This window comes from Mirounga angustirostris, unplaced genomic scaffold (genome assembly GCF_029215605.1).
Source record: "Mirounga angustirostris isolate CCGP_5_RB_7025 unplaced genomic scaffold, mMirAng1.0.hap1 SCAF_8, whole genome shotgun sequence".
Classification (NCBI taxonomy): Eukaryota; Metazoa; Chordata; class Mammalia; order Carnivora; family Phocidae; genus Mirounga; species Mirounga angustirostris.
In genome coordinates, this window is record NW_026991716.1 from 101,703,488 (window position 1) to 101,718,633 (window position 15,146).

Genomic DNA, 15,146 nt, shown 5'->3' on the forward strand with positions numbered 1-15,146 from the left:
ATAGAGCTATGGGGAATTCAAACAGAGCTCTATGGGGCTTAAAGCTGTAGTGGGAGCACAAAATATGTACAGAAATAGCTTGGAAGATGGAGTATGGTTTAATTCAGGTATAACAAATCCCAAACCATTCGAGTCCCTTGCGAAGACTTAACGTGTTTATTAGCTTACTTGTGGGTACTTCAGTATGTTTCTATTTATTAGCAAACAAGAAGAAATTCACGCTGAGTGAGACATGAGTTGGTAATAGAAAGTCAAGCCTCTGCTTTCCTTCGAGTTGTTGCTTAGGACAACACCTTCCAAAAGATTACATATAAAAGACAGTGACCAGAATGAATCAAGATGTTGGCTTAGTACATATTAGAGAGGTTTCCTATTGTTCATGAACACCTGTGGGTTTTTGAATTGTAAATATCTTGGCATTGGATGTTTAAATTTTTAAGCAGAGTATGTTAAATATTAATATCCCTCATCAAACTGGAAAAAAGCCTGGTGCAATCGTTCATTTATCTTTGCTTGATTACAAGTTATTATTGATTCTCTGTAGGTTATTTCTTGATACTTAATGAATCTTAGAGTTTGGAATAAAAAGATCACTGAGGAGACTTGGTTGTTATCATTTCTCCGCCAGTAACTAGCCACATGGCTTGGGGCAGATCTGCACATCTCCCTGGGACTCGGTTTGTGCATTTGTAAAATGTGTCTTATAATACTTGCCTTACTGCTCTTGTCATGAGATAATACTAAAGAAAACACTTGGGCGAATATAAAGTTCTACATGAACTCATTTCTTCAGCGGATTTTTGTTGTCTGAGGTGGGTCTGTGGGAGCATCATAAGCAAATGAAGTTGTAGTACATCATGAGTAGAACTTTGTGTTTTACTAAGCCTTCAATGATCTGTGTGACCTGAGTTGTACTATTCCTAATTTATAGAGGAAGAACTTAGACTGAAGATTGGGTCAATGACATGTCATCTCAGGCCCATCTGTGAATGGGAACCTACCTAGGGTTATAGCCTTTACACTTCAACTGAAACATTTAATTGTCTTTCAAAATTCTTCAGAATTTCCAATATAATATTTTGTATTGAGTTAATGGTCTTTCCTTATTCTTAAAGGGACAAGAAGAAAATATTTCTTTTGAGAAGGAGCATCTTTGGTATGGAGACTTAAAAAAATCAGATGAAATATAAAAATCTGGATGGAATAATTGCATTAGCATGTTGATGAGCTTGGCTTCTGCACCGTGATTATGTGAACAGGAGGGCATTGGTAGCGGCTGTTGAGTGGCTGGACTCTACAGCAACAATGCGGGAGGAAAGTGAAATTTGAGAGATCTTGTGTCAGCACTTAGGTGTGGCTCCCCTCTAATTTGAATCCTCCAAGTAGGCAGATCAGTCAGTAATGGCTATCAGGCTGGCCCACTGGGGCCAAATCAGAAGCATCTTTGCTTATTTTCTCAAAGCTTAAAATCATTTTCCCCCTTCTTTTTCTTCTTCTTTACTCTTTCTTTTTCCTTACTACTTCTGTATCCTTCACCTGCATTCCTCTATCAACTTACTATCCTCTGAGTTTCGATTGCTTTTTTTTCATCTGCTTCTGGCATGCAGCAACTTAGTTGTTAGCAGAAAGTGAGGTTGCAAATCTGGAAGTTTAGAGCCAATATAAAAAAATATCCATCCAATTTTTGGCATGCAGATTTATGGTTGGCAGCATTCTATTGCTGTGAGCTGGCCAGTAGTCTCTTCAGTGACAGAATGGGACATTGCACCAGTGTTAGTTAGCTCTTAGCATCCATTGGGCCAAAGGGGCAGTGCTGACAGACTGAGGATGGTGCAGTGAGATGGGGAGTGTAGACTGTGAGCCATGTGAGGCCCGTGATTTCCCTGCCACTGGTGAAAGTCTGTAACAATAGCTACCTGCCAACCCAGAGGAAGAAATGCAAACACATATGCTATGTATATCTACCCAGGGATAGGTAAAAAGAAAAGTACTGATTAATAATGAATTAAAGTTACTTGCTCTCAAGAAGCATAGAATGAAAATGTAGTGTTACCTTAATGAAATCTGCCTGACATTATCCTGCCTCATTTTACTTTCCTCAGTATAGCTCCTCATCCTTTCCCCTTTCTTTATAGGCTTGTAGAGTTGGAGTGCTGCATTTTGTACATGACAGTTGGGGCATCTCACTGATTACTCACTTTCTGTAAAGTAGTGAGATTAGAATCTAATGGTATCCAAGATTTTGGTGAAAGAGGAGGTGCTAGGTAATTTTTGAAACCAGTTAAGGGGATGTGTCACATTATTCTCCCTGTGGCATTCAAATTTGTTTTGGCAGTGGGATGCAAGAAATCCAAGATGATTCTAATGCTGAGATAATTACTTCTTTAATTCCCAAAGATATAGAATAATGTATTGGTTCAAGCATGGAAAAAAATATAGCAAACTCTTCCTCATTTATTTCTTAGCGTGGAGTAGTATTTATCACCCTGTCACAGGCAAGCAGGATATGATAAAAAAAGAAAACACTTCAAGGGCAATGGTTGATGACCCTTTCACAAAAACTGCTGAATACTGGTAGATTTCTTAGAAAGATAGAGGAGTAGATACTGGTCTGTATAGTATCCGAAGATTTGCTCCTCTAAAATGATTACTTAATGAAATGTTTGTGAAAAACAAGTAATAGCTTGTTTTGTGTTTTGCGGTTTTATTTATCTTTTCCGAGTTGAATATTATTTTCAGATCTTAACAGAAATAACTGTGAATTTCTAGTTTTGACCCATTTTTCTTCCCAACAAGAGATTCATTGGGTTGCCTCAAGTTATAAAGGGGTTTCTGCCTTTTTGAGGCTTATAGTGGGGATATTTAATCGTTAGAAAGGATCCACTAGTGTGACGCTGGGTCATCCATTCATTTGATTTGGAACTGATTTCCAACTTACATTTTGATTCATTTTATTAATTTTAAAATTTCTGAAAAGTTTTTGAGTTGAAAACCAAGAAACATTAAGGAGGATACATGAGAGCATTGGTAGCAAGCCTAAATAAATCAACGTCCACGTGGGAAGTTACTGTATAAGATAAGACAATATGTGTATATAGCATTTATGAGTCATTAAATAAAGTGGACTGAACATGGTGAACTAACAGAATGGCTGCCAAGGAAGAGGATTATGCTTGAACCAAGTATTAGGTACAGTTGATGAAGACATATAATTTAGATGATCCTTTTTTATCAAGTCAGAAGGCTCTTTTGAAAAATTGATAGTGAAACTCTTCCTCAGACTGCTTCTTCTAACAGATGTCAAAATGAAAGGGAAGACCAACTAGTAATGGGGATAACTGATGATACACAGTATTCCAAATTGAACAGGGTGGTGTGATTAAAAACAGACATTTCTAAGATCAGTAGTAAACAAAGGGTGTTGAAGGATGCATTTATTTTTAACTGAAGGACAAAATTATGAAAATAAAAGATCATCCTGTATACTTATTTTTTATACAGAGGGCTTGGAGAAATGAACATTTATATTAAAGGGATATTTGGTTTACTTGGGATAGAGATACTATATTTCCAAGTAGTTAATGTGTAAGAAAATGGATGCATCTTTGTGTAATTTTCCTTTGAGCTTTCACCATCTCAAGATCCTTCAGAGTTCAGGGGCACCTGGGTGGCTCAGTCGTTAAGCGCCTGCCTTCGGCTCAGGTCATGATCCCAGGGTCCTGGGATCGAGCCCCGCATCGAGCCCCGCATCGAGCCCCGCATCGAGCCCCGCATAGGGCTCCCAGCTCCGCGGGAAGCCTGTTTCTCCCTCCCCCACTCCCCCTGCTTGTGTTCCTTCTCTCGCTGTCAAATAAATAAAATCTTTAAAAAAAAAAAAAAAAGATCCGTCAGAGTCCAGGGCCATCATAATAGAAGTCTATTTTTACTGTACACTGCTGTAGATGTAGATGATATATAGGAAATTGAGTTGGCTGCCCATATAGTTCTAAAGTTACCTAATGCAAGAGCTGATTTATTATTTAATTGCCATACCTCATAAAAGTAGAATACAGAATGTGAAAATAGCACCACCAGGTTTTAGTTTAGCTTTCTCATTCATTCGAGTTCAGGCCAATGAGCATTCACTGTACATTTTTCAAACACATTAATTCTTGATTATGTTTCTAAAAAGAGTATGCTTAGGAAGTTAAACTCCAATAGCCACATGGAAAAATACCTCACAAATATTTGGTGTATTTCTTGACTGTGGCGTGATCATATACAAGTATACATTCATTTATTCTTGTTTTTTTTTTTAAGATTTTATTTATTTTTTGACAGAGAGTGAGAGACAGTGAGAGAGGGAACACAAGCAGGGGGAGTGGGAGAGGGAGAAGCAGGCTTCCCGCTGAGCAGGGAGCCCGATGCGGGGCTCGATCCCAGGACCCTGGGATCATGACCCGAGCTGAAGGCAGACATTTAATGACTGAGTCACCCAGGCGCCCCACATTTACTCTTGTTTTTAATGACCAAACCACATGACATAAAATTTACCATCTTAAGCATATAGTACAGTAGTGTTATTTGTATGCACATTGTCATGCAACAGATGTCTAGAATTTTATCATCTTGCAAAACTGAAACTGAATCCATTAAACATTCCCCTTTTTCCCTTCCACACTGACCCTGGCAACCACCATTCTGCTTTTTGTTTCTAAGAGTTTGACTCTTCTGGATACCTCATATGAATGGAATCATGTAGTATTTGTCATTTTATGACTGGATTAATTCACTTAGCATAATGTTCTCAAGGCTCATCCACGTTGTACCATCTGAGAGGATTTCCCAACTTTTTAAGGCTGAATAATATTCCACCGTATGTATATACCACATTTTCTTTTTTCTTTTTTTTTTTTTTTAAAGATTTTATTTATTTATTTGAGAGAGAGAGAATGAGAGAGAGAGAACACCTGAGAGGGGATAGGGTCAGAGGATGAAGCAGACTCCCTGCCGAGCAGGAAGCCCGATGCGGGACTCGATCCAGGGACTCCAGGATCATGACCTGAGCCGAAGGCAGTCGCTTAACCAACTGAGCCACCCAGGCGCCCCTATACCACATTTTCTTTATCCATTTATCTGTTGATGGACATTTAGCTTGCTTCCATCCCTTGACAATTGTGAATAAAGCTGTAATGAACATGAATGTGAAAATACGTCTTCAAGATCCTGTTTTCAATTTTTTGGGATATGTACCCAGAAGTGGGATTGCTGGATCATATGGTGATTCTACTTTTATTTTTTTGGAGTTTTTCATAGCAGTGGCAGCATTTTACATTCTCACTCACAGCGTATAAGAGTTCCAGTTTCTCCACATCCTTGCCAGCACTTTTACTTTGTGTGTATGTGTGTGTGTGTGTGTGTGTTTATAGCAGCCATCCTAAGGGGTGTGAAGTGACATCTCATTGTGGTTTTGATTTGCGTTTCCCTAATGATTAGTGATATTGAGCAGCTTTTCATAAGCTTTTTGGCCATTCGTATGTCTTTGGAGAAATGTCTATTTAAGACCTTTGCTCATTTTTAAATTGGATTGTGTGGGGTTTTTTAGTTGTTGAGTTGTAGGAGTTCTTTATATATTCTGGATATTAACTCCTTATTAGATATATGGTTTACAAATATTTTCTTCCATTCCATCGGTTGCTTTTATACCCGGTTGATGGTTTCTACATTTATTTGTTCTTAATCACTTACTGCGTGCTGAGCCCTCACATGACAAAACATTATTCTTGGCCTGAAGGACCTCAAAATCTAACTGGGTAACATGTTAGCACATGTTCTGCTACTGAGAGTGAATCATTATAATCTGTAACCTTAATTTTTATGAATAATGTCTAATTGTATGCCTCCCAATGTCTAGATACTAGAGTCATGTAAATGAGGTGTTCAGTACGCAATCCATATTAAACTTCACATTCTATCATTTTGACCTTATATAGGGACTATTTGAATTCACAGTAGCCAAGAAGATATTTCATAAGAAATGCCAAAGAAAACAGTAAAAATAAATATGTCTTAGAAAGTGTTTTCTTAGAAAAATGTCATGCCTCAGTCAGTGGCAATGAATGTAATTTGTTTAAGAATACTATTATTAAAAATTTTTCAATATTTTCTATTGGACTTAAATTCCAAACTTTGAAGAAAAATTTTTTAAAGATTTTATTATTTATTTATTTATTTGAGAGAGAGAGCGCAGAGAGAGAGAGGGAGTGAGCGTGTGCACATGAGTCGGGGGGAGGAGCAGAGGGAGAGGGGCCGGGGAGAAGAATGAAGGAGTTGGAGCTGGACTTCTTGACCTCTGGTTGTCCCTGAGCAGTCCTTAGTCCCTGGGGACAGCTGGGGTGAGGTGTGTAGGGACCTAGCTGACTGAGCCCCCACCTGGGGAAGCAACTACAGCCCAGCCAGGCAGAAAACCTTGACCCTGTAGGCCCATGTGAGAGCAGGCTCTGGAGGAAAGGCTGTTTCTCAGCCCCCCATTCAGGACCAGCCCTGTGGGGCCAAGCCTGGCTGGGGGGGATCATCACCTTGTGGTTTGAGTCTGGGTTCTGATTCCCCAGAGACATGAAGGGGCAGCAGGAAAGGGTGTAAAAAAAAGAGGGGGAGAGGCTCTCCCCAGGGCCCATCCCAGGGCTCCATTCCAGGGCCCTGGGATCATGACCTGAGCTGGAGGTAGATGCTTAACTGCTTAACTGGCTGAGCCACTGAAGTGCCCCTGTCTGAAGAAAATTTATGTATGTGACTCTGTGATGGTTAAAAAAATACTTTAAATACCATTTTGCAAGTTCTGATATTATGTACCACCAATTCTTGCCATTTTAAAAATTAATTGGGGAAATCTGCTACAACTGAATAAACACTTAAAGGATTTTAAAAACCAAATCAATCTAATTATGTCCAGATTTAGAGTTACGGGGCTGTAATTCCTAATCATTCCTGACTTTGAGATAGCAAAAGTACTGATCCATTGTACAAGACAAATACTTTACTGGTTTCTCATTCATTCATTCATTCATTCATTCATTGAATATTTATTTAGTTCTTCCTTATATGTTGGGCACTGCAGGATCATAGTAGTGAACCAGACAGGTGTGGGCTGAAGAGGACTCTTGGGTGCCATTGGTAGAGTTTCTAACTGTTATTACCCTTTCAATATAATTTATCAAGGGGACAATTTAAGTAAAGTAGAAATAATGGTAACATACATCACCTCTCAAAAATGATTAGATTTTCAAGTTGATCTAACAGAGGTATACAAAAAGCCCCATAATTTAGCTGTTTCACCTGTAGGCAAACTATTCAAAAGGAAGACTGAACCCATAATAAAATTACTTGAAGTGTACACAGAGTCCAGAGGTAGATCTTTCTTGATGAATACAGTACAATTTGTTTCACCTAGGACTTTAAAAAAAAAAAAAAAAAAAGGAGGACTAGCCATTAATGTTCATCTACCTTCAGAATGTTAGGAGAAAAAGGAGAATAGATTTGAATCCCATCCTGCCATTGCCGGGTGAGCCTATCAAAGGTCAATGCCATGTAAATCAAGAAAATAGAGTTTCCTAAAAACAAGCAAACAAACAGAAAAAGAAAATAGAGTTTCCTGACAATATGAACATTCTGACAAGTGCATATACAGCTTCAAGGGACCTTGAACACATAGTCATGTGTTGCAGGTAAGAAAGATTTAAAATAGGACAATAGCATGAGGATGAGTTGGTGGAAGGACTGCATGCTTTATTATATAATTCGATACAACCCAATGAGAGTGTTTGAATTAAAATTAGCGTTTAGACAGTGGATCAACTTCTTAAATTTTACATTATAAAGTATACATTTTATATTATAAAATTTATATCACGTGTTATTCTTATAATAACAAAAATGATAATATTATCATCCTTTTATGGATAGAGAAACTAATATTTGTGATCATACAGCTTAGTGCTTTTATAAGACTACAGAGGATGGAGAACCCACACTAGATGGGAGACAGGGCAAGAAGGTTCAGGGATGGCATTTTCCCTTGACATTGAGAGATAATATCTTAGCGAGGACTGCTGTAACAAGATACCATAGACTAGGTGGTTTAAGCAACAGACATTTATTTCTCACAGTTCTGGAGACTGGGAAGTCTGAGATCAGAGTGCCCTCAGAGTGAGTGTCTGGTGGGGGCCTTCTTGACTTGCAGTCAGCCATCTTCTCATATCTTCAATTTATAGAGCAAGAGAGCGATCTCTCTCCTGTCTCTTCTTACAAGGGTACTAATTCCGTCATGGGGACTCCCTCCTTGTGAACTCATCAAAATCTAACTACCTTCTGAAGGTCCCACCTCCAAATACCGTCACATTGGGAATTTGGGCTTCAACTCATGAACTTTTGGGAACAGAAGTTTTCAATCCATGGCAGATGGATTGGGGTAGGGAAGGAACATGTGTAAGAAGGGGGGTGGTAGTAGAAAGGATGAAGCCAAATATGGGGTAAGAGGTAGTAAGTAAGAGGAGGAAGTGTCCAGTTTGACAATATTATGTGGAGGTAAAAAAGGCAGTAGAGTGGAGTAAGATTAGAATTGTAGGATGGAGTCAGACAATGGGCACCCTTAGGTGCTCCGATAAGGAGTTAGACTTCACTCTGTGGGTTATTACTATTGCAGGTTATTGAGTAGAGAAAGGACATGATCAGAGATGTGCCTATACATGATATTCTGAACACAGTCTTTAGGACAGAAGGAGAGGAGAGGGATCGGGGTATGGGGGACAAGTTAGGGACTACCATATCCATTTAGGGGAGTGGAGAAAGGAGTCTAAATGGGATGGGGGCAGGGAGAGGGAAGTGCTGTGATTTGGACAGAATCCAGACAGATAGCTGGGAGGACAGCAGCTAGCCAATCCGAGTGTGGTGCCAGGACCTGTGCTGATTCGGAAACTGTGCAACCAGAATGTGACATGAACAGAAATCGAGAATAAGCATTTAGAAATATCTACAGATATCTGGCAGAACTTTTATGTCTTTCCTTCTAATATTAAAAGTGGGGTCATGTATTTTGGTAAGTTTTTGGTTTTTGCCATTTCATTTATCTAGTAGCTGGTTTTTAAAATTGTATTTCACAAAAGTATTGCCTGCAATGAATTGAAAGAAACAGCTGATAGCTTACAGTAGATAGTTCGAGAGGCATGCACTGGTCCCAGCCCAATATCCAAGAGGGAGCAACAGCGAGTCTGGATTCAACAGTGAGCCTGGAAGTGCATCTAATCACAGAGTAGGGGTTCCTCAGAGTAGTAGCATTAGGCTGGTGCTAGTCATGGCCTTGAAAATATCCCAGCTGGTGCTGTGTGGGCAGTAGGTTAGGTCTGATGATAGCTACAGTAATATCAAGGACTCAACCTAACAGCCTGGGTTGAGACTCTCACCTTAAACACTAGGCAAGGTAACTTTTAGAAGTGAGAAGTGGTACCGCACAGCATCCCAGTTCTGTGGAATGGGTTATAGGTGGAGATGCTACCTTTCAGGGGATCACGAAGTGAAAGAGAGCACATTCTGGGTCTGCGTGAGAGAAAGTAGGGTCAAGATTACATGGCAGCTGACATGAGTGGCAGGGCCACTGGTATGGCTTCACTTCAAGCTCTGAGCAGCACAGACTAGGAGCTGTTCAGCCGTTCAACAGATAATTACTGTGCCAGGTAAGAGGTTGCATCTGGATCTTGGGGATACCACAGGGAGCAAGACATAAAGGACCTTCACTGTCATGGTGACGGCATTGGAGTTGGGGCAGGCAATGAACAAATACTAAGAAAGATATCCAATTGTGCTGTATACTACCCAGAGAAAGTGGGGTGAGGCGACAGAGAGGCAATGGGTGGTGCTTTAACTTGAGGGGTCAAAAGAGACCTCTCTCTCTCTGGTGACATTGAAGCTAAGATTGAAATGGCCAGAAGGAACTAGCTACTTGAAGGTCACTCCAGGCAGAGATGCTAAGATGAGATAAGCAGGCATAATGTACTTAAAGAGTGGGAGACCGCAGTGCAAGACAAAAGTGAGCAGAGGAGGGGAAGAGCTCATAGGGGATGGAGGCATACGATCTTTTAGGGTCTCAGAGGCCAGGAGATGAGCTTGGGTTTTATTCTTAGTGGGATGGGGAGCAACTGGAAGGTATTCAGCAAAGGAATAATCTGGTTAATGTTTTGAAAAGACCATTCTAGCTGCTTTTGGAGAATGGATTGCAGGAGAGGTAAGTGGTTACTGGAGGAAAGAGATGTTGGAGGCTTGGACCGGAGGGTCCCAGTGGTGGTAGAGAGGAACAATCATGTTTTGGAGTGATCTGTATTTGGAGATGGAGTCCATGGGACTAGGTGAGTGATTTGATGAGGCCACTGAGGGCAAAGAATATAGCAAATTCCAATTTGGGGGACTTGAGAAATCGGGCGAGTGAAGGTGCCATTGTCTAAGATGGGAAAGACAGGGAGAGTAACATATTTGTGGGGAGAAAGTCAGGAATTTACTTCTGGCACGTTCAGTTAGAAATGTCTAGTGGAGATGTCCCGGGACAGCTGGAGTCTAGGATTCTGGGGAGATCTCAGGGGCTGGGGATTTGCATTTGGGAGTCACAGGGGTGGTCCTGGATGAGATCATCTGGAGAGACAAAGTGTAGATAGAGGACAAGAGGGTTCCCATGGTCAACCTGGGCAGCGCATCCACCTGTGAATCAGAGGAGGAGGACCCAGCTAAGGAACTGGAGAAGGAGGGGTCTGAAGTAGGAGAGAAAACAGGAGAGTGCAGTGTTCAGAAGCCTAGGGGAAGGAAGGAGGGAGGAAACAAGTGGTGCACTGTGCTGAAGTCATCAAGGGAAGGACAGAAAAATGGGCAGTGGCTCAGCAATGTGGGAACCTTGGGGGCCATGAAAGGCACAGGTTCAGAGTGGTGGTGCATGGAAGCCTGGATGGAATGACTGGGGAGGGAAAGTAAGGGGGGACTTCAAAACATAACTTTTGAGAAGTTTTGCCCTAATGAGGGGCAAAGGGAGAGCCTCTTAATAGAGGAGATAACAAAAGTCTGTGTGCTGACGGGATGATAGAGCTTTAAGGGAGAAATTGCATACGTGGGAAGGAAATGGGATAACGGAAGGGGGGAAAGCCTTGAGAAGGCTAGATGATGGGATCCAAAGGAGGGGGGAAAAGTTGGCCTTGGAGAGGGGTCAGGACACTCTCCATGATACTAGAGGGGAGCCACAGCCTGTGGGCATAAATGAAGGTGGTTTGGTAGATATGGTGATGGGAATAAAGGTCCATTCCTGGCTGGCGGCTTCTCTTTCTCTGAGAACTCTGAGGCAAGGATATCAATGAGAATGAAGGAGCTAGATGCTGGGGAGGGGTGTAGGACATTAGTGCAGAGGGAAGTGGGTAACTATCATTTTGGAGAGTCAGAAAGGAAATATACAAAAGAAGTATAGTAGGATTGAGGGACAGTGCTCTGTGTTTATTTGACATTTGTGGTGGGGATGAGGTGGGGGGTGTAACGGGCAGAAAGATGTCTGCCCTGGATAAGGTTAACTGGGCCCAAGTGACATGGCAAGCAAGAACCATCTGTGAATTCAGCTATGAAGAAGTCAGGATATTAGTACGGGGCATATTTGGGGGAACTCCGTAGGATTTAGGTCCTGATTCCATTTGGAAATAGGGTGTGAGAGACAGGAGAGAGAATTAAAAGGCACTCAGAAATTTTGTGTCTGGGCCGTTGGCGTGATGGTGTCCCCTTCAGAATGTGATTGATATGTTCTGTCTCAGGCAACTGACTTAAGTTTTGGGCCTCATTTTTCTCATTTGTAAACTAATTAAAATAATCCTAGCCTTTCATTTCCCATTGCGTTTTGGGGATTTTTGAATGAAATAACGTCTGGGTGTGGGTGTGGAAAGCCGCCAAGTACCATGCAGATGTTATCCTCGTCACAAACCTCAAAGGAGAGCAGGGTCTTCAGGCCCGTGATAGATGCTGACTGGTGCCCTCAGCGTGCGGAGGACTTGGGCGCAGCCAGAGCGCTGGCCGGCTGGTTTTCCTGCTGAGCCTTGTCAGTCAGAATCTGAAGGGGAAGCCACCCATCTGTGAACAAAGCACACGTCTTTACTTCAGTGTATTCCATTTGTTGAAAGCTAGATATAATTATTATTATTATTATTTTTTTTTTTTGGTTTTGTTTTAAGAAAGCCTCTTCTTGGGAAGGCTAATTTGGCAGAAGCTGTCTGTCCTGTTCTCTGGGTGCGCCTGTCCGGGTGATGGTGCTTCCAAGGTGCCTGTGGTGTGTAGAGGAGTTTGACAGGCTTTGCGAAGGGGTTAGTGCCTCTTGAACCGGGGAGGTTTCAAAATGAGCGTGGGCCTAAAAGGCTCCATAGAGGCCGGCAGTGGGACAGACAGAGCGGCTCAGAGGGAAGGGACAGAGCAGCTTTAATGTGCTAATGAGGGGAAGCCCAGATGCCAGCAGGATCAGAGGAGCTCTTTGTGACTCTGGGTTCCCGGGGATGGCTGGAGTCTCTGTCCCTATCTGTATCCTGCTGTAGGCAGAAGAAACACTGTGCTCTCAGAGAGGGCCCTTTGCTCAACAGATAGCCTTACAGACCGCTCTGAACGCTGGTGGGTGGTGAGGGGCTTCGGAAAATCCCAGGGTCCGGTGACTGCTTGAAACAGGGAGGCTGTGAGGTGGGGGGAGGTGTGTGTGGGAGGATAGAGGAAGGGTGGGGGGAGACGTGTTCTGGACGGTGTGTGTAGTCACAGAGAGACTAGCAAGGATATTTGCAGCTTCACAAAATTAACTGTCATTCCTCCCGGTACTGCCAAGCGTGGAGAGTGGCATCCAAGCCAGTCCAATAGGAGGTGATCGGTCTTTGAAAATGGCGCAAGGCAGTTTTTAGCTAGGTATGGAGTAAGTCTGAAACATCACAGAAGCCAACCAAACAGAAACCCACCACCATCTCCCCGTGAGTGCTGGAATGAAATTCATGGTCTGGTTACTTCATTTAGTGATTGCTCCAGAGTTGCTCTAGGGAGGGGTTGGAAGCAGGGTCTTGGAGCTGACTTTGCATAGCAAGAACACAGTATTTATACAGATAGTGTGTTTACTTGTACTGACCCCATCTACTGATGGAGGGATTGGGTAACTAAAGCCCCCCCCAGTCATCCCTTAAGGCTGTTTCTAGATTTCATCATAATGTCTAGGGTCATTAATGTCTCTGAAAATACGAGTTCCCAGATAAGACAGACAAATGAAATGAAGATGATCAATCCACGGTATCCTGACCCTATCTTTGTCTCTTATTTTTCCTTTCTGAAGCTTTCTGGGGTATATAAATATTTAATACGATATACTATGTATATTGTTTCCCAAATAATATATACTAGATATTATTCGTAATCAGTCTTTGTCTATCTGACTGTCTCTTTCTGTCTTGCTCTGTTTTTTTCTGACACACACACATACACACACACACACACACATTGGTAGATGATAATTTTCCATTGGAATAGTTTGTCTTTCTTATTGAAAACAGCCCTCACATTTCCTTACCATGGTTTTTTTTTGGGGGGGGGGGGCTCAAAGTTGGTTCAAGAAGAATTCTTTAATTTTTAACACTTTTTATTTATATTTTGGAACTACACTGAATTGGTATCATCTAAGAAAATAAAAATATTCAGTGTGGAATTACCTATGCGCTAGCTATACCTGAAAGTGTGACCGTCCCTATGGAATAGCCACCCCATAAGGGTTCTTCCCCACCCACCCCGCATTTCCCTGAGCCATAGATGGTTTTATTACAACACTCCAGGCTCCAGGTGATAATGAGTCTGATGACTTGACTTTAAAATTTTTCCTTTTTCCCCTACTTTGATTCTAGCACTTTGTGTGATTTGTGTTTTTCAGGCAAAATTCTTCTCCTCCTCCTCCTGGTCCTTCCTTTTAAAAAAAATTCCTTCTTTCCTTGATGTTTCCCATTTATTTCCTGTGCCTTATGGGATAGCTGCATTTTAGATTGACTTTCTCTAGTGAAAGCTGGGTGCTCTTGATCTAAAGAAGTATAGGCAATGAAGTGCTTGCTTGCGCTGCTTTTAGAAGATTGATCATTTGCAACTCTAATGCTGATAAATGGACTCATTTGTGTCCAATGCAAAGAGACCATAATTATTACCTCCCTAGCCCCAAAGTTAATTGCAACCTGAGAGTATGCCTTTGACTGTGACAGAAGGAAAGCACCATTTAAAGCATTTACAGCAGTGGGTATCTGATCACTCATTTTGGATGTCAATTTGTCAAAAATGGTGATTATGTAAAGTATGCAAAAGGGAATGTATGCAAGCATGGGCTGGTGTGTCAGGACTGTGGTTTGCTGGGCTATAGATTGGTGAATTGAGATACAACAAAAAACTTTTTTTATCAGATTATCATCTCCTGTTTCCCGTTGTCACAACTAGAAAGCAGTTCATTGGATTTAGGAACCTTAGGGTTCTCTTCCTTTTTGGCTGCAACTGGAGAAGCAGGTAAAGGGCCAGAATCTACAGTGCACTCTTTCTAAAAAAGGAATTTCCTTGGGCTGATGTGCTCTACCACAAATCTTCCAAACGGTGGTTGGGGAAGATAAGACATATACGAGGAACAAAAGATTTTTACAGTGGAATACACAAGGAGATGGAATGCTGGTGGTGGGATGAAGGGTGGAGGGAAGCCTTGCAGGGAATTAGCCTTGCATTTATATTACTGCTCTGCTGTTTTAACCGTTAAAGTAATTGGCTTCATGAGGCATAGAATGTTGATTCTGGTCCCTCTTAAGGAAATGCTAGCAAGTGAACAAAGAAAAAAAAGGCACAAAAGACATGTGACATATTAATGAATCAAAGACACCCTCATTCCATGTCACATTCCCCATTTTGGTGACTTACTAACTTTCTCTGTGGAACTGTTTTGATCTTAGGGAATGAATAAAGCAGAGCAATGCGTGATAGTGCCTGGCCCAGAGTAGGTACTCTCAATGAATTTTAGTTTTAGCTTTTAAAAAAATTGATCTATGGAAAGGTAGGGGATATAGAAAAGAATAGAAAGATAATTTGAATGGTGCCAGAGTTAGGAAAATACCAAGATG

The 15,146-nt window shown here is 41.5% G+C and overlaps 1 protein-coding gene across 2 annotated transcripts in view; it reads left to right on the forward strand.

Annotated features, from left to right (window-relative positions):
* The window catches only part of SLC35F1 (solute carrier family 35 member F1), a 386,351-nt gene that overhangs the window by 1,685 nt on the left and 369,520 nt on the right, over positions 1 to 15,146 (forward strand). The window lies entirely within an intron of this gene.